The 20,386-nt window shown below is 38.8% G+C and overlaps 1 protein-coding gene across 9 annotated transcripts in view; it reads right to left on the bottom strand.

Annotated features, from left to right (window-relative positions):
• MTMR3 (myotubularin related protein 3) overlaps nucleotides 1-20,386 on the bottom strand; it is a 146,492-nt gene that overhangs the window by 77,881 nt on the left and 48,225 nt on the right. The window lies entirely within an intron of this gene.

Below are 20,386 nucleotides of genomic sequence, written 5' to 3' on the forward strand. Positions count from 1 at the left end.
AGACACTCTAGGCTTGAACTTAGTTTAAGGTGTTTTGTACACATAATTGGCTTCTATCAAGGGATCTGTCCTTTTAAGAAAAAGGGTAAGAAGAATATGGTAGAAAAACAAAGAATTGGCCAGGCACGCTAGCTCGCACCTGTAATCCCAGCACTTTGGGAGGCCAAGGCAGGCCGATCACTTGAAGTCAGGAGTTAGAGACCAGCCTGGTGAACAAGGCAAAACCCCGTCTCTACTAAAAATACAAAAATTAGATGGGCGTGGTGGCATGCAACTGTAATCCCAGCTATTCAGGAGGCTGAGGCAGGACAATCACTTGAACATGAGATGTGGAGGTTTCAGTGAGCGGAGATCGCACCACTGCACTCCAACCTGGGCCACAGAGCGAGACTCTGTCTCAAAAACACAAAACAAAAACAAATAATTCTTGTCACCACTAGGCAACAATCTGAACTTCACAAAATATCTAATCGACCTGGTTCCTTTGTGATAATTTCTCTAAAGTTGTGCAAACATGACTCGTCCATTTGAACTGTTAAAATGATACGAAGTCACATAAATGAACAAGATTGCTCAGAATATTAAAACTCTGAAATTAAGAAGTCAAGGCCAGGTGGGGTGGCTCACGCCTGTAATCCCAGCACTTTGGGAGGCCAAGGTGGGTGGATCACCTGAGGTCAAGAGTTCGAGACCAGCCTGGCCAACACAGCAAAACCCCAGCTCTATTAAAAATACAAAAATTAGCTGGGTGTGGTGGCGCACACCTGTAGTTCCAGCTACTCAGGAGGCTGAGGCACAAGAATCACTCAAACCCAGGAGGCGGAGGTTGTGGTGAGCCGAGATTGCACCACTGCACTCCAGCCTGGGCGACAGTGCGAGATTCCGTCTCAAAAAAGAAAAAAAAAAGTCAGTAAAATATGGTACATTATTAACTAAGAACCATAAAAGGAAAGCTAAATATGCAACAATAAAGTATCTTAACCATTTTACACATAATATTTTTGTCTCCCCAGTAACTTTTAAGTTTTATAACTCAGGCCATATTATTCACACACACTATATGACAATGAAAATAGCTACTCATAATTTGCAACTTCAAAGATGAACTGTATTTAATATGAAGACCATTCTTGCTGTTAAGTTAGTTAAGTATTAAATACAACATAGTACAGCAGGAGAGTTGGGGGATTTGTAAATCTGTGGAACCTTTTCCTGCAAGAGTGTAATTCTACCTGAGTATTTGCATGAAATACATACTATTATTTTCCTTTTTATTTTTCCTTTGTATTAGAGCAAGGACATTATATTTTTTTTCAAAAATTTTATCTGGCCAGGTACAATGACTCATACCTGTAACCCCAATTTTTGGGAGGCTGAGGCAGGAGGATCACTGGAGCCAGGAGTTCAAGATCAGTCCAGGCAACATGCGGAGACCTCATGTCTACAAAAATTTAAAAAGCTGGGTGTAGCAATGCACACCTGTGGTCCTAGCTATTCAGGAGGCCGAGATGAGAGGATGGCTTGGGCCCGGGAGGTCAAGGCTGCAGTGAGCCATAATGGTGCCACTGCACTCCAGCCTAGCCAACAAAGTAAGACCCTAGGTTGTCTCAACAACAACAACAACAAACAACAAAATAATGGACAAAAAGAAGCAGAGCAAGTTGTCAAAAATAACTGAAAAATTGTAAGGCCTATGGTAACTAGAAAAAGGATATCATCATTAAGAAATGAAGGGGAGATTCCAACGAAGTTATCGAGCTATGATAAGCTGGCTTTAACAGTGACATCCCAAGTAGATGTACATCCCACAGGTAAATCAGGGGAGAAATGGTTCAAGAGACAGGTCAAGTCGAAGGGCAAGAATGAACTGATGGTGCTAGATTTAATTCAGGAAAATCACTGTATCTGCTGTAAAAGTTACCTGACATGTTCTAAAAATTACACGATAAATTATTCTGTCAAAAAGATGAGACATCTTCTGTAATACAGAAGTGTTTGTGTAAAGTTTCCACAGGTGCCGATTAACTTCCAAGAGATGGATCAAACAACAAGTGAGAGTCAACAAAAAAGGTTCGGGTAGGTGGGTTCGGGTAGGTGGGCTTAATGCTGGCAAAGACTTCTTCCCAATAGCCACAATCAAACTCTGCTTGGTTAGAAACTAGTGTGTCATTGTGAAACACTGGGAGCAAAATTAAAAACTGCCTATGCCTCTTAGGACTATTTGTCAGATAAGGGCCATGTAGACAGGGTGTGGTGGCTCATGCCTATAATCTTAACACTCTGGGAGGCCAAGGTGGGAGGATTGCTTGAAGCCAGAAGTTTGAGACCAGCCTACACAACAAAGAAATACCCCCATCTCTACAAAATAAAATAAAATAAAATAAAATAAAATAAAAATAAATAAATAAATAAAATTAAATCAATTTTTTAAAATTAGCCAGCCATGGTGGCACACACTTGTAGTCACAGGTACTCAGGCAGCTGAGGCAGGAGGGTTGCTTGAGCCCAGGAGTCCGAGGTTGCAATGAGCTATGATTACAATGCTATACTCCCAGCCTGGGTGACATTGAGACCCTGTCTCTTTTAAATTTAAGACACACACACACGACTTATTTGAAAGAAAGAAAAAAAAGGGCCAAGTAGAGGTGAGTCTGAAAGAAGCTCTCTGGTACCATAAGATCTCCTATGATACCAGTCATATATCTACCTCAAGGAATAAGAGTAGTTATATTTGGGTAACCTTGAACATTCACGTATATGTAGAGGTAGTAGAATGTAATGTGGTTACGTTAAATCTAAGCAATTACCTAAAAGGTAGTAAAGGATGCTTAAAACACATTAAGCACTAATGAACAGACAAACAGGGAAGAGGGGTGGGCAGGGTTCTTAGGTTCCATCTCCAAGATGGGTATAAATAAATATACCTTTCTGGAAGTTACCTGAAATAAGAGGGTAAAACTTTAACCATCACATATTGGTACACATATTGTCCCACATGGATAGGATTTTCTCCATTGTAAAAGATAACCCTAAAGGGAGTAAAAATATACTAAATTATTAAATACTACAGTATTGGATACCATCATGCAGCTTTCACTGGAGAGGGAGACCTAACAATACACTCTAAGTCCCTTTCTGTAAAATAATGAGGTAATGACTAAAAGGAAGGGCACAGAGGTCCTAAGAAGGCCAAAAAGGAATGGACATATTTAGCACCTACACAGAACTGTTTATGTGACCATCGGTGTACCACCTAGCACATCAGCTTCAACAAGGGCAAAGAGACACACCAATTTGTACCATTTACATAATAAAAGAACCCCAGCTACAAAAACTAGTAAGTCTGAACCAAATTCATGAGGAAAAACTAAGAGGCTCTGGCCAGGCCTCCTAAAATGTTGAGGGGTACTAGGGACTAAAGCAGCACTTTTTTGGCTGAGATACAGGTTAACTTGAAAAAAACAATAGAATACTTTCTACATCCTGTCTTACTTTTCAAATGAAGGATAATTAAGAGTCAAAACCTTAAGAAGGCAACACTGAATAATTTTAAAACAATCTTTTCACTTTCATTGATGTTAGATTTTTTTACACATGCATTTAATATTAAGAAACAGATCCAGAGAAAAATTTGAGTATACAGGCAATATTTTAAAAATTCAAGAGGTGCAAAATTTTAAGAAGTAGATTTACAACTGCCACAATTTTAGGTCATTTTTTTCAGCTTGTTAGTGTTTCCTTTATGTCTATTAACGTTTCACATATCAGAAACTAGAATTCTGTAGCATGTTAGGTAAGACCATTCTATGGTGGGAAGATAAATTAATCATGAGCATTAACCAAAACCCACTGTGTAAAACTACTATAGCTTAGTCTTACTCCCTGCTCAAGTTTTCTAAAACCTTCGTTACCGAGGTCAACTATAAATGAAAACAGACAAGGAGAGAGTTAAAAGCATGGCTACATTCAGCTACTGTGGTAAGTGGTGGATGTTCATTCAACATGTTTTTCTGAGCGATGGGCACTATTCTAGGAACTAGAAATACAGCAATGAACAAAACAAAGTTTCTACCCTTACACAATTGCCATTCCAGTGTCAGCTGTGATATTCTCAAAGGGCTCAATGCTCCTAGTGTGACTTTTCCCCTATTGATTACCATGCACTGAAAAAGATAAAACAAATGGTAAATATAAAATTCTGTCACTGTCCTGGTTCAATGAGACCTCCAAGTAATTAGAAAAAAAAAAAAAAAAAAAACGAAAACCAGAAGCTATGTGTCTTTTCCATCTCTTTGGAAACATTAAGGTCTGGGAGTTTTCAGGGTTCCAGATGCAACTTCACGATCAGTGTACTGCATTTCTCTGCCAGCTGTGGGGCACAGATAAGCAGCTAAAATATTATCTTTCCTAAGCCAGAAATAACCATCTTCTCCCCAGGGGGAAGAAAATCTAGGAAGTTGTCAGAATCCAAGCTGAACTCCAAGTGATAATCATTTCTGTATCAAAAAACCTGTACTCAAGGCAGGTAGATGGCTTCAGCCTAGGAGTTCGAGACCAACCTCGGCAACATGATAAAACCATCATCTCTACAAAAAACCCACAAAAATTAGCTGGGCGTGGTGGCACATGCCTGTAGACCCAGCTACTAGAAGGCTGAGGTGGGAGGATTACTTGAGCCCAGGAGGCAGAGGTTGCAGTGAACCATCATTGAGCCACTACACGACACTCCACTTGATAGAGTAAGACTCTGTCTCAAAAAAAAAAAAGCAACCTTTGCTGGTAATAAATCACTTGAACCAGCAACACTTAAGATAATTCCCACTATTAAAAAGTGAAAACTCTCTTTTAACAATGACCAAAAGATCAATCATATATAATTATGTAAAGGTACAGAGTATGTTGTTTATTCTTTTACATAAATTGACCTTTTTAATGTGGGAAAGGTTCTAAATACATTCTTCAAAAGAAGTTCTGCAATAGACAGAATCAAACAGTAGGTTAGTGATTAATGCTTAAAAATCACTTGTCTTCATTTATAGGCTTTTCCAGATGTAAACCCCAAAATGTGAGAAAGCAAAAGCTTTTTTGACTGCCATCCAAATACACACAGTAAGAAAATGAACTTTTCAGCTAAAGCCAAAAGTAGAATTCATCAACATGCTTTACTTAAGGAAGGCAAAAGTACCAAGTTAAATCAGAGCTAACAAGTAGTAAAAGGAATTTCTCCCCGTATACTTTTAAGTAACTGCATTTAAATCAATGACTCATAAAAATGCAGACAGACCAAACCTTGAATTTAAAAAATTCTTACACTATCATTTTACTTAACTCCAGAAAACTGGGAGGCAGGGTTGTTTGTTTGTTAAAAAAAAAAAAAAAAAAAGCATACTGGCTAAATTACTTTTCTCGTAAGAGGAAAAACTTTCTCAAACATACAGCCTAATAGAAACCTATCCTCATACATTATGGAGTATACTAAGTATATTGTTTATACATCAAAAACGTAAGCACTATACAATTCAGCATTTTAAAAAACCAATCCACACCGACAAGTAATTGGAATTCTCAAGTTGCCAACAAGCCTGTGAATTAAGAACAATATTACATTTCCAAAGTCAATCTGAGCTACTTATTTTTCTTGCATTTTCCAACATAAAAATCATTTGTCAAAGGAGCTAATGTCCGAAGGAGGAGAAAGAAATAATATGTTTATCCACTCTCACTGGTAAAATCAGACCTGTAATTGGATAACGGATTCTGTACTACTATTGTGTTTAGTCAAAACATGTATATACGTTAAAATATTGGAAACGTAAGAACCTTGGGAAGAACTTACACTTTTTCTTTTCTAATGATTTACATCTTCAACAGTTTCCTTACATCTAACCTAAACCCTATATTCTAAAGCATATAGTTATTTTTTCAATGGGAGTACTCTATTAACAGTGTTTCCATGCTGAGGTATATATTATCATTGGTGATATCTGAGATTAAACAGAACATAAACAAGTATCTTAAAAAACTATATTTGGGCTAATGAGCTTTTTTTTTTTTTTTTTTTTTTTTTTGAGACGGAGTCTGGCTCTGTCGCCCAGGCTGGAGTGCAGTGGCCGGATCTCAGCTCACTGCAAGCTCCGCCTCCTGGGTTTAAGCCATTCTCCTGCCTCAGCCTCCCAAGTAGCTGGGACTACAGGCGCCCGCCTCGTCGCCTGGCTAGTTTTTTGTATTCTTTAGTAGAGACAGGGTTTCACCGTATTAGCCAGGGTGGTCTCGATCTCCTGACCTTGTGATCCGCCCGTCTCGGCCTCCCAAAGTGCTGGGATTACAGGCTTGAGCCACCGCGCCCGGCCGTTAATGAGCATTTTTAAAATTTTACCTTTTATTCAATCTGAGATGCCATCAAATTCAGGACACACTATTAATTTACACACCGCTAGGAAAAAAAAAAAAACTTTTCCAACTATAACATGCCATTATCTTTAAGATGCACAGATACTATAATATAATATCTATACAGATACTGCAAAAAAAATATGCAGGTAGTACATTAATGAAAGGTTTGAATGATACTGCCCTAATACTAATATAAATTCTTCATATACAGAAACTGCTACAAAATCATTTCCTCAGGATTCTTTGTTCCCTCCTTTTTCTTCATAAGACATTTTTCCAATCCATTCACAGTCTGAAACCATTCATGAACAGGCTTGACCTGGCGCACACGCAATAGGATCAGTCCTTCCCACCGAAATGATAAGCCTTTCTCTCGAGTCCTCAGCTACTAGCAGAGAGCTCCCCAAATATTCCTCGACCCTGACTGCTATTGCTAGCACAGGACCACAGATGACCAGATGACCAGATCACCTCTGGGTTGTCAATCTAGCACCTTTACCTCTATCCTAAACAGAATCCATCATCTGCCTCCCTCTCCTCTCTCTCTTCTCCCCACCACAGCTCCTCAATACTCCTTTGGGAATCACAGTTGTTCTAGGTATTCCAGTCTAGAAACCATTTGACTCTATTTCCAATGACAAAATCTGACACCAATTTTCACTGCTTTCTTTGAAATGCCTAATTCTCATCTTTCCATTGCATGTTATCAGTATGACCGCCACTTGTTCTATCAAATTGACTGGCAAACATTTGCTTAAATTTAATTAGACCTTGATTACTTTAGACACACAAAAACATATACATACACACACAAGTTTTACAATTGACTTTGTAACAGAACTACTCTGGTCAAATCTTTTAACACTCCCTGTAGTAGTCCTTCAATAGAAGTTTTCCTAAAATTTCTCTCCAAAAAATAAACCCTCTGACATTCCATTTCCAAATTAAACAAGTTGAGACTGCTTTTAAAATTTTTTCATGCATGAATTTTTTTTAACCATTATCTTTGCCTGATTCCCTCATCCCACTTTATACACCTGGATAAGGCCCATGTGTCCTTCAATTCTTGGCTTGAAAATTTCCCCCCTCCCCGCACCCCATTTTAAAGACAGGAGTCTCACTCTGTTGCCCAGGCTGGAATGCAATGGCAGGATCACAGCTTACTGCAGGCTCAGGCTCCTAGACTCAAGCAATCCTACTGTCTCAACCTCCCAAGTAGCTGGGACCACAGACATATGCCACCATGTTCGGCTACATTTTTTTTTTTTTTTTTTTTTTTAAATTTTTTGTAGAGACAGGGATCTTGCTTTACCCAGGCTGGTGTCAAACTCCTAGCTTCAAGCTATCCGCCCACCTTGGCCTCCCTAAGTGTTGAGATTACAGATGTAAGCCACCGCACCCGGCCAGCTTAAAAGTATTTTTACTGCAAAAGCTTCCCTGCAGAGTTCACTGTGCCATTTCAATATAGTTATTTTGATTTATAACACTTACTACATGTCATTATAATTATTTACATATCTAGGCTGGGCACAGTGGCTCACAACTGTAATTCCAGCACTTCAGGAGGGCAAGGCAGGAGAACGGCTGGAGCCTAGGAGCTCAAGACCAGCCTGGGCAACATGGCAAAATCCCACCTCTACGAAAAATTCGCCAGGCCTCATGGAGCTTGCCTGTGGTCCCAGCTACTTAGAAGGCTGAGGCTAGAGAATCACCCGCGTCCAGGAGGTTGAGGGTGCAGTGAGTGGTGATCATCCCTCTGTACTCCAGCCTGGGCGACAGAGGAGACCCTGTCTAAAAAATAATATTTAAACAATTCATTTCCAGAAATAAAATGTGGATAATGTATTTACTTTGATTATGGAGAAATCTGCTATTATAAATCACACACAGCAGCAATTTCAGCAATGAACCTATTTATATAGTTCATTCATTGTAACTGATGACTGAAATGATATCTATTTAGCAAATATAAAAGCAAACATTTCTAAAAATAAGAAAAACTTAAATCAGAAATACATCAATTGAAAATAGCAGTTCTAATGAGTTTATATGTTCTGTGATCTCAGACTTTGCAAAGATCTACTGCAAATAAAGTTTTATCACAATAAAAAGTCACTAATCAAGTGGCTAACATACAACATTAAAGATAACTGAGCAAAGTAGCTTGCAAAACTTTAAAATGTAACAGAAGAAAAAGAACGACACCTAATTTCCAAAAGTCATGCTGCCTCTGCATGCCAAGCTACTTATGTCCTGAGGATAACAGAATTTGTTTGGAAGTCCACAAATACTATCCTCTTCCAACTCAATTTGATCTCTATCTACTTCCTGTCTTCTTGTGGGGGTAGGAAGAAAAGACAAAAGTAAAAGTCTGACTTTTCCCCCTACTATTACCAAAAACAGGACTTCAAGTAAGGATACTCAATCTAGAATAAAACATCACAAAATTAACATGTAAGTCAGAAAGAAGTAAAAGTTAGTGCTCCCCTAAGACAATGACAAGTTCTTGGGGTAGACAAGAGTAGTGGAGATAAGTATTAGATGGGTGCAAACGTAATAGTAGTTTTTGCCATCACTTTTAATGGCAAAAACCACAATTACTTTTGCACCAATCTAAAATATATTAAGATCTCAAAAGGAACCATCAAACACTGTTCTCGCTCTTCTGGACTCTAAGACCCCTCTAGCTCTTGCCTTAAGTTGTCCACATGGAGGCCGGAAGCCGTGGCTCACGCCTGTAATCCCACCACTTTGGGAGGCCAAGGCGGGGAGGATCACCTGAGCTCACAAGTTCGAGATCAGCCTGGGCAATATGGCAAAATCCTGTCTCTACAAAAAAAAAAAAAACAAAAAAAATCAGCCAGGCATGGTGGTGCATACCTGTAGTCCCAGCTACTTGGGCAGCTGAGATGGGAGAATAGCATAAGCCCAGGAGGCAGAGTTTGCAATGAGCCATGATTGTGCTACTACACGCCAGCCTGGGCAATCCAGCCAGACCTTGTCTCAAGAAAAAAATAAAATAAAAAAGTTGTGCACATGAAGGAGGTGGTGTTGGGTGTGGGGGGTTGGGAGTGGGGAAGGGTAAGCAAAATGCCTAAACTAAAAGTCTATCATGTTCTAAGGCTATATAAGGGCCTCATTTTGCTATATGAGACATAGCAAAATAATCCTTTAAGTCATAGGATACAGATTCAAAGTAGAAGATCTGGAATAGTCATAACACACTAATTCCTTCCTTTCCTGACAAGCTCACCTTACCCAACACAATTCCTCCAAAAACTAGCTAAAATTTCTATGAACTTATAAACTTACATACTAAAAGAGTGGCAAATGTAGACAAGAAAAATACACACATTATGTGGACCAAGGTGTCACAGAAGGGTCAACATATCCAAAACTAAAGGCATTCAAGATAGAAAATACCGTTTTGGTTTTGTTTTTTCTTTTAAGAAATGGTGTCTCACTCTGTTGCCCACACTGGGGTGCAGTGGCACAATCATAGCTCACTGCAATTTCAGACTCCTGGGGTTCATAGGATCCTCCGACCATGGCCTCCCAAGTAGGTAGGATTACGGGCACTCACCACCACGTCTGGCTAATTTTTTAATTTTTTTGTAGAGATGCCACTGAATTGTACATTTTAAAATGGTTAAGATGGTAATAAATGTTATACATATTTTCCCACAATTAAAATTTTATTTTGAAAATATCTACTTATCCACGACACCATTAAGAAAATGAAAAGGAAAGTCATGTAGGAGAAGTATTCTCAAATCAATCATCAGGGAGACACAAAATGAAAACCACAATGAGATACCCTTTTACATCCACTGGACTAAATTAAAGAAACTGGCAAGAGCAAATGTTGGTGAGGATGTCGAGCAACTGGAGTTCATACATGGCTCGTGAAGTGTAAAATGGCAATTACCACTTTGGAGGACAGTTTGGCAATTGCTTATGAGGTTAAGCATACATTTATCCTATGACCCAACAATTCTACTCCTGGGTATCACCCAAGATAAATGAAAGCACATAATCACAAAAAGGTTTGGACACAAATGTTCATAGCAACTTTACTCATAATAGCCCCAAACTGGAACAACCCCAAATATCCAATAAGTGATCAGATAAACAAATTGTGGTATATTTCTAAAATGCACTGCCATACTCAGCAAGAAAAATGAACAACTTACTGATACTCACAACATGGATAAGTCTCAAAAGCATTATGTTGACTCAAAGCAACAAGTTAGAAAAGAATACTGTATGGTTCCATTTACATGAAGTTCAAGGACGAAACTAATTTTTAGTGATAGGAAAGAGAATAGTAGTTTGGGTTAGGGGAGAGAAAGACTAACCAGAAGTGGGGCATAAAGGAACTTTCTTATGATGTAAAAGTTTTGTATCATGATTGAGGAGGTGGCTGCACTGCTGTAAACATTTATTGAAACTCAAACTGCACACCTGCATTTGTGTATTTCACCATGTAAATTCTATTTTAACTTTTAAAATCCTAGAATAGTATCCCAAAGAGGCTCTAACACTGATCCAAAAGCAGTGTTGCAGTGTCTCTAGAAAAGATCATAAAATCAAGATCATATGCACTTATCTCCCAAGGTCAGTGTTATATTTTTCAAATATTTTTCTTAAGGAATACATATGAACTCCTGCTCTCTCTTATAACCAAAGGGAGGTTACCAGTATTTTCAACCTCAGCAAAGTCTGAGGTTCCTCGAAAGTACTAAAATGTCCCTAAATATAATTAGCCTCCAAGATCAAGTCCATATGATATGATCAAGGGCATGTGCTTTATGATGGCATTAGTCAGTCACCTGGCACCTCTTGCCAAGGAAACTGTTCAACCACTTGCTAGTCTACTGGCAATAAGCAACAATTTTTTTTTAAAGGTGGGGCAGGGGGAGAAAAGCCGGACCTTAAAGAATGTTCCAATTTTTCCCACTAGGGAGGAAAAAAAAGTTCTAGTTTCAACTCCCATCAAACCTCTCATCTGTTAAAAGTATAGTCATTGTCACGCGTGTCCGTGTGAAGAGTCCATTAAACAGACTTTGTGTGAGCAACAAGGCTGTTTATTTCACCTGGATGCAGGCGGGCTGAGTCCGAGAAAAGAGTCAGCAAAAGGTGGTAGGATTATCATTAGTTTTTACAGGTTTGGGATAGGCAGTGGAGTTAGGAACAATTTTTTGTGGGCAGGGAGTGGATCTCACAAAGTACATTCTCAAGGGCAGGGAGAGTATTACAAAGTACCTTCTTAAGGGCGGGGGAATATCAGAAAGTACATTATCGCAAGGGCGGGGAAGGTGTATTGTCATCAAGTCAATTGATCAGTTAGGGTGGGGCAGGAACAGATCACAATGGTGAAATGTCATCTTTTGTGGTTCTTCAGTCGCTTCAGGCCATCTGGATGTACACGGGCAGGTCACAGGGGATATGACGGCTTAGCCTGGGCTCAGAGGCCTGACAGTCATACTCGTATTATTAACAATTACAGCTGCTATCTGAAAGTCCATACTGTCTATGGCCATACCACCCTGAATGTTCCTAATCTTGTCTGAAAGTCTACACCAATTATTGTTCTTATTTTATAAAATAGTCAAGTAATACCTTCATATACATAGAAAGTCACTAAGGTCTACTTTGAAATTTAAGCATTTTCACTAAAACATTGTGACTCCAAAAGTCAGTGCTCAATTTCACTCACTGGGAAAACAAGCATATGGCTTTTGCTAAAAGTAGTTTTGGCTAACCTCAATGATTATGTCTGAAAAGGTTTGCAGGATTATCTCAAGAGTGAGATAATCACAAAGCTTAAAATTAACAACTCAGGATTAATTTGAAAAGTCTACCTCTACAAGATTTTGATGTCTGAAAATAAAACTATCAGCTCCAATAAAGTCCCTTTCCCATCTTTTGGACCTACAATGTTTTATGTTTTATTTTATTTAAACCTATAATAAAACAGTTTGAACCATGACACTCCTTAACCAGATCTTAAGTTAGGAAACAAAAATACCATTGTAAAACAGTTTATTTTAAATTCCAGGGTGGACATATTTTCATCACATAAAAATCACAAAATATACAATTATGCAGCACAATTAGAAAATGTATAGTTTTCGGCTAGGCACAGTGGCTCACTCCTGTAATCTCAGCACTTTGGGAGGCTGAGGTGGGTGGACCATTTGAGGTCAGGAGTTCGAGACCAGCCTGGCCAATATGGTGAAACCCTGCCTCTACTAAAAATACAAAAATTAGCCGGGCGTGGTGGCGGGTGCCTGTAGTCCCAGCTACTCGGGAGGCTGAAACAGGAAACTGGTTGAACCCGGGAGGCAGAGGTTGCAGTGAGCTGAGATCACAACACTGCACTCTAGCCTGGGCGACAGAGTGAGACTCTGCCTCAAAAAAAAAAAAAAGTAAAGAAAATGTATAGTTTTCTAAATCACCTCTTAAAGAGGTCCTGTAAATTATACAGCTGGTCCTGAGCAAAGAGTCTATGGAAAAGAAAAGAATTTGCATATACCTTTACTCTAATGACCAAGAAAAATTTATCTCTATACGGTTCCACATCAGAGACTCAGATTTCAGAAAGGTCTAAACACCAGTGGGCTGGGGGAAGTCCCAAACAGCAGTGAGACCTCTCCCTCAGCCGGTGTCCAGGCTCCTGACACTATCACAAGGAGAAATTCAAGAATGAGTCAGAAACAGTGAAAGTATGGAGATTTATGACAAAGCGAAAATTATAAACTCAAGAAAGGGGAGTGCGAGTATACTCAAGAGAAGGTTGTACCAAGCGGGTTGGTGCTTCCATCTTTATGGGTTTCTTTAGCCAAAGCATGGAATATTCAGGAAGATTCCAGGAAACCGGTGATGATTTCTCAGAACTGTAGTGCCACCCATTTCTACACCAAATATGGGTGTTCCTGGAACTGCATGGTGCTGGTGGGTATGTGATTTAGTATGTTAATGAGCACATAATGAGGTCCTAGGTGAAACCTAGGTCAAATCCCGTGCCATGCTGGGTCAGTCTTAGCCAGCTTGGCCCACATCCTGGTTTAAGGTCTTGTCAGTCCCTAGTTTATGCAGCTATTTCAACAGTTTCCTTTATGCTAGTCATGTAAAACTGCTGCCTGGAATTTTCAGTTCTCCTGTGACCACCCTGTATTATTCCTGTCTCAAACCTACTGAAGCATCAACTCAGTACAGACTGATGCCAAATTAGGAACCAACAACTAAAAAAACAGGCTTGTGAAAGTTTGTTCCATCATTTAATTACTTCAAATCTTCTTACAATTTATGAAATGTATTTTGGGTTTTTGTCAGTTTTCTAAATTTATTTTTCTTGGGAGCATAGATTCAAGTTGCCCTGAATATATACTCCCCATGAAACGCATTTTGATGTGTTTACTTGAAACTCAAGAATTATACATGGTGCTACTACTATTCACCAAGCTGTATATTCTAAAAACTAGTGTTTTATAAAACAAATCAAGTCTGGGTGCAGCAGCACATGCCTGTAACCCATAGTCCCCTCTACTCGGGAAGCTGAGGCGGAAGGATCTTAATTAACCCCAGGAGCAAGCCTGCAGTAAGCTATGATTGTGCTGTTTGCACTCCATCCTGGGCAACAGAGCAAGACCCCGACTCAAAAAAAAAAAAGAAGATCTGCAAAGTTTTTTCAGAGAAAAAAGTGAACAAGCACAAAAAAAGGAATAGAACAAATAGCTCCCAAGCCTCAAAACTGCTGTGACCAAAGGTAGACAGTATATGGTAAAGAAAGAAGTCTCTAGAAGAGAATGTCTTGGTATCGAGTAGGCACTCAAAAAATTATTTTTGTAACCATTTAAAGAGTCCATATCCTCCAGAGAAATAAGATTCAGCCCTGCTGATAAGCATCTTAAAGCTGCAAATCCAAATAAGTACAAGACAAAACGAAGCTTAACGCTACTAGATATGACTAGAAAGATAACACAGAAAACTAATACATAATAACAAAGCTTAATCCAATATTAAGAAGTATCTTAGTTTTGTCAGCTGCAGAAGAGGGGGTGCTTGACAAAAAAATTTAAGAAAAGGGAGATAAAATATAAGCCTTTAAATCCAAAACTCAGATCAAATTCTCCAGGATCAAATTCTCCTTTTAGCCAGTCAGTAATACGAAAAAAACCTAACCATCTTAAAACTCAAGTTGATAGCATGAAGGGCCATATTTTTTAACACTACTATTTTATTACTCAAAGAAATTAATTCACTTAGAAAACTGAAGAAAGTCTTTGGGAATATGAGAAAATACAGAGAATTTACAAAAGCAAATAAATGGCTAATGAATTGAAAACGTGGTATCACTAAATAATGTTCTACTACAGATTACCTCTATTAAATTGGATCATTAAAGACACTGGCATTTTCAAGAAGTTAACAAAGCAAGAAATGCATTCATTCTAAAGCTGAACACTTTTTAAATATCCTCCAGCCAGGCACTGCTTTCTACCCACTCTTAGAGTTTCTTTATTTCAGCACTGAAACAAATCTAATCTAACCACAGAAAATCAAGAAATCAGGTTTTCCATTAAACTCTCAGGCTCACCATCCTCAGAACTGGCATCTAGTACAGGAAAAAGCTCCAGAGCAGGAAGGAAGTCTACTTGCCCTGCATTACTGAGCTGTAAGTTTATGTTGTTACGGGCACCAGCACAATAGAGCAAATATAAGAACAAGGAAGCAAAAAGCTGACCGGATAAGACAATCTGGTCCATGTGATCAGTTTATTAATGAGGCTGCAACTACCTAAAAGTTCCCAAGCATAACCAAATAATCTGACTTTCCCCAAAAAAAATTATTATGGGGTTAGAGTTCAGTACTATAAAAATATTACATACATTAAGGAATATTTTATTCTTCAGCCTAATCTTGGTCTACATTACGATTGTAGGCTACAGAATAGAGATAGCAGAATGGATAGTTGGTTTTGTCTCCATCTTCTAAACTTTTCCCCTAAAAGTGGGCATGGAGGCCGGGCGCAGTGGCTCACGTCTGTAATGCCAGCACTTTGGGAAGCTGAGGTGGGCCGATCACAAGGTCAGGAGATCAAGACCATCCTGGCTAATATGGTGAAACCCCGTCTCTATTAAAAATACAAAAAATTAGCCAGGCATGTGGGAGGCTGAGGCAGGAGAATGGCGCGAACCTGGGAGGCGGAGCTTGCAATGAGCCGAGATTGCACCACTGCACTCTAGCCTGGGCGACAAAGTGAGACAGAGCAAGACTCCATCTCAAAAAATAATAATTAAAAAAAAAAAGGGGGCACAGAGAGAAGAGATCATTCAACCAGACAGTAAACCGCATCAGATATGCAAATTATTTTGTAAAGGTCAGGACTGAGGAATAGATCTCCTGCTTTCCTTCCTTTATTCTATTCCCCACAATTTGTGGCAGCGTTACTTCTATTCTTTACCTCTTTGACCTAGTGGAGAAATATGATGCCTCATTTTACTCTGCCATATCATTTCAGTTTCTGCTGTTTTAAACAAGGTTTTCAAAAGGAATACTAGTGTGTTAGAACTGAAAACATACACTAGCACTTTTTTAAATGTTAGTTTTTAACACATTCTTAGCTTTAAAGTCAGCCTGACCCTGCCTCAAAACCCAGTTCAGGCATCTAATAGTTCTGTAACCTTGAGCAAGTCACTTTTTCTTTCTCATGCTTCCACTCCCAATGGTATCTTATAGTGTTACTGTGAGAATTAAGTGAACTAATAAACAGAAACACTTCGAACTGTACATGCCATTTAGTAATCACATACATATTAGCTCTACCACTAATGTCCTGTTGTAAATTGATCAATAACTATAGTACAAGCTGTTTTTACCTCTCAAAAGAAATAGAATTATCTCCCCTGACAAAACAATCTCATGGGTTTATCAAAGAACAAACTAACACACAACTTAAAAGCTCTTAAAACGTCTTCATTACAGAAGTACCCATTTCTTAATTCACAAGACATCTATAGTTAAAATACACTACACACAAAGCTCTACTTAAATACTACAATAGAAAAATATATGCTTAATAAAAGTAGTCTAAATGGATAAATTATTTTGTTAAGCAAAACCAAACTCTGAATAAACACCATTATTTTCATACTTTAAAGCTAGTAATTACTGAACTATGTGCCAATCACTGGGCTATGTACTTTTTATGCATTATCTCATTCAATCTTCATAGCTGTTGAAGGAGGTGCCACTTAAACCACTTAACAGTGAGGACTTCAAGGTTCCCAAGGATTCAATAACTTGCCCAAGGTCAAAGCTAGTATGTTTCTAGATTCTAATATAATAGGGTAGGACAAACAACTCACCATAATGTGACAAGATCAACCTGCATGCCCTAGTTTTCCCCTAAAATAGAATCTTCAAATTCTCCAAATATTATAATCTATAATGACATTAACAACTTAGATACTAAGGAAAAGAGACCACATTAGTATAGATTTTTATATTAAAATGCAAGTATGGCAAGAGAAAACTCCAGAAATTACACATATAAAAGAAAAACCGGGTTCATAGCCAAATGCGATACCACCTTCTTCAAGTAATCTAATACACAGTTACTCATTTGATTAGATGTGTGCTAACACCTTTAATGTCCAGAGCTTAATTTTTTTTTTTTTGAGATGGAGTCTTGTTCTGTCACCCAGGCTGGACTGCAGTGGTATAATCTCCGCTCACTGCAAGCCCCGCCTCCTAGGTTCACGCCATTTTCCTGCCTCAGCCTCCCGAGTAGCTGGTACTACAGGTGCCCGCCACCATGCCCGACTAATTTTTTGTATTTTTAGTAGAGACGGGGTTTCACCGTGTTAGCCAGGATGGTCTCGATCTCCTGACCTCGTGATCCACTCGCCTCAGCCTCCTGAAGTGCAGGAATTACAGGCGTGAGCCACCGTGCCCAGTTAAATTTTCATAAGCAAATTTATTCACTTCCATAGATATTATACATAATATAAACATGTTTTTATCCATAAATCAACTATCCTAAAAACATGTACTATTATAGGGAAATAAGTAGAAGAATATGTATGGCTGGACAAGCACAAGTGCATCATCTCATTGTGAGGTGGTAAGAAAGCAAAACTAAAAATGCCTACTTTAGCTGGGCACAATGGTGCACAGCTACTTGGGAGGCTGGGGCAGAAGGATGGCTTGAGTCCAGGAGTACAAGTCCAGACTGGGCAACACAGTGAGACCCAGTCTCTTGGGTGGGGGAACACACAGAACTGCTCTGTTGGGTTTATACTATCATCTTTATGTGCAAAGAACAAGACTACCACTGACAACAAGTCTGATTAGTACCTCTCAGTTCAAAAATTATATGAAGATAATGGAAGGGAGCATACCTGGTGACAACCACCCAGTGAAATACAAATGAAGCCAGCAAGATGCATTTTAATTCTCAAATTTTAAAATAACTTGACTGATAGTAAAATAAGCTACATTTGCATTTAGTTAAGAAGATTAAAAATATACTAAAAATTCTGATGGTATACAAATCTGAGATAGTACACAAAATATTTTGTCAACTGTGACGTGTATCCAAGAGCTTGGATATAAAAGCATCCTCAAAATTAATCTATAAAAACCCATGGGCCGGGCGCGGTGGCTCAAGCCTGTAATCCCAGCACTTTGGGAGGCCGAGACGGGCGGATCACGAGGTCAGGAGATCGAGACCATCCTGGCTAACACAGTGAAACCCCATCTCTACTAAAAAATACAAAACTAGCCAGGCGAGGTGGCGGGCGCCTGTAGTCCCAGCTACTCGGGAGGCTGAGGCAGGAGAATGGCGTAAACCCAGGAGGCGGAGCTTGCAGTGAGCTGAGATCCGGCCACTGCACTCCAGTCCAGGCGACAGAGCGAGACTCCGCCTCAAAAAAAAAAAACAAACAAACAAACAAACAATGAAGGATTGTCTGTGGTTATGTAAAATAATGTTCTTCACAGTTTTTTTGCCTGGATAATAAAAAGAAAAAAAAAGATAATGTCCTTATTCTCAAGAAATAAACTCTCCACCTGTAATCCCAGCACTTTGGGAGGCCGAGGCAGGTGGATCATGAAGTCAGGAGATCAAGACCATCCTGGCCAACACAGTGAAACCCCATCTCTACTAAAAATACAAAAAATTAGCCAGAGGTGGTGGCATGCACCTGTAGTCCCAGCTACTCAGGAGGATGAGGCAGGAGAATCGCTTGAACACAGGACATAGAGGTGGCAGTGAACCGAGACCGCGCCACTGCACTCCAGCCTGGGCAACGGAGTGAGACTCCATCTCAAAAAATAAAAATTTTGAAATTTTAAAAAGAGTAAACTCTCAAGTATTTAGAGACAAAGGCGCACAGTGCTTCCAACTTATTCTAAAATGATTCAGGGAAAAAATACGGAGAAAGGGAGAAATAATAAAGCACATGAAACAAAATGTAAACAATTGGTGAAGAATATTGGGAGTTCCTTATTTCTGTAACTATTATTTTCAAATTATAACAACGTTTTTAAAATCTGAAACAAACATGACGAGGATAAATATTTGTTAAATTAGGTTGTAGGTACATGAACATTCATCATATCACTTCATTATTGAAAAGCAAATTTTCATTATTTTCCTTATGGTAAAATCCAAATTTTAAAAATGTTGTAGTCTAGTCCCAAGTGAAGTACCCTCTGACCATGAGGAATGCTGCCTAATACTATCTTTCAATGATACTATTAATAATCTGACTCATAATTAGTCTTGATCACTTCCGTGCCTTCCCAGCAACCTTTGATTATAACTTTCCTAGTAAGTTAGTTAGACCAACTTAGTGCCCGGTTAACTTTCTACCAAAAAAAAGGAACATTTTGAAAAGAACTTTTACTATGAAACCAAAAACAAAAACAAAAGCACTCTGGTGACAGAGGACAAGACAGTCATTATCTCAGAGTATGTACTGCCTAAGAAAGGATGGAAGGGAACCTTAGTAGGGAGAGAGCTATAAATGTTCTGTATATTAATATGGGTGTAGTTACATGGGTCTATACATATGTAAAAAGCTACCAGGCTTTGATTTAGGGTTACTATACCTTATATGCATATTATGTCTCAATTTTTTTAATTAAGAACAAAAGAGAAGCACTTAGAGAACAGAGAACTTAGTGGTTCAAGTCAAAAATCTACAATGTAATAGACTGAAATAGATTACAATGGCATTCAGATTTATAACCAGTCCTTATAATCCTGATCAACATTAGTGTATCTCTGAGATGGGAATTTTTTAAGAATAAACCATTCCAGAATTTTGAATAGAAGGTGTACAGTATTCTTCAATGCACATGTGCAAAGAAGAATAAAGAGCTGGCTGTCAGGAGTTCCTATCAAATAACATGAAATCTTGATAAACCTATAACATTGCTGTCTTATAAAAAAGGGCTAAGAATCAGGTTAGACATCCTCCTTCCCTCCAATGGTCTTAATCTGCTTCAAAAAAAAAAAAAAAAAAAAGGATTCTCCTCCCCTTCTAGGAGGACTTTATTTTTTTAAAACATAGCTTTGGCAGCCGGGTGTGGTGGCTCACGCCTGTAATCCCAGCACTTTGGGAGGCCAAGGTGGGCAGATCACGAGGTCAGGAGTTCAAGACCAGCCTGGTCAAGTTAGCCAGGCATGGTGGCATGCGCCTATAGTCCCAGCTACTCGAGAGGCTGAGGCAGAAGAATCGCTTGAACCCGGGAAGCGAAAGTTGCAGTGATCATGCCATTGCACTCCAGCCTGGGCTACAGAGCAAGACGCCGTCTCAACCAAAACAAAACAAAAAAACAGCTTTGGCAAAAACTAAATACTATTATCACTTTGAATGTTGTCCTCCTCTGTTCAAAGCAATATATGTATGTACAGAACAACCAAAAATCATTGTATATAATAATTAACAGTACCATGAAACTAACATTTAAGAGGCAA

Source organism: Rhinopithecus bieti, unplaced genomic scaffold (assembly GCF_001698545.2).
Source record: "Rhinopithecus bieti isolate Rb0 unplaced genomic scaffold, ASM169854v2 scaffold_36959, whole genome shotgun sequence".
Taxonomy (NCBI): Eukaryota; Metazoa; Chordata; class Mammalia; order Primates; family Cercopithecidae; genus Rhinopithecus; species Rhinopithecus bieti.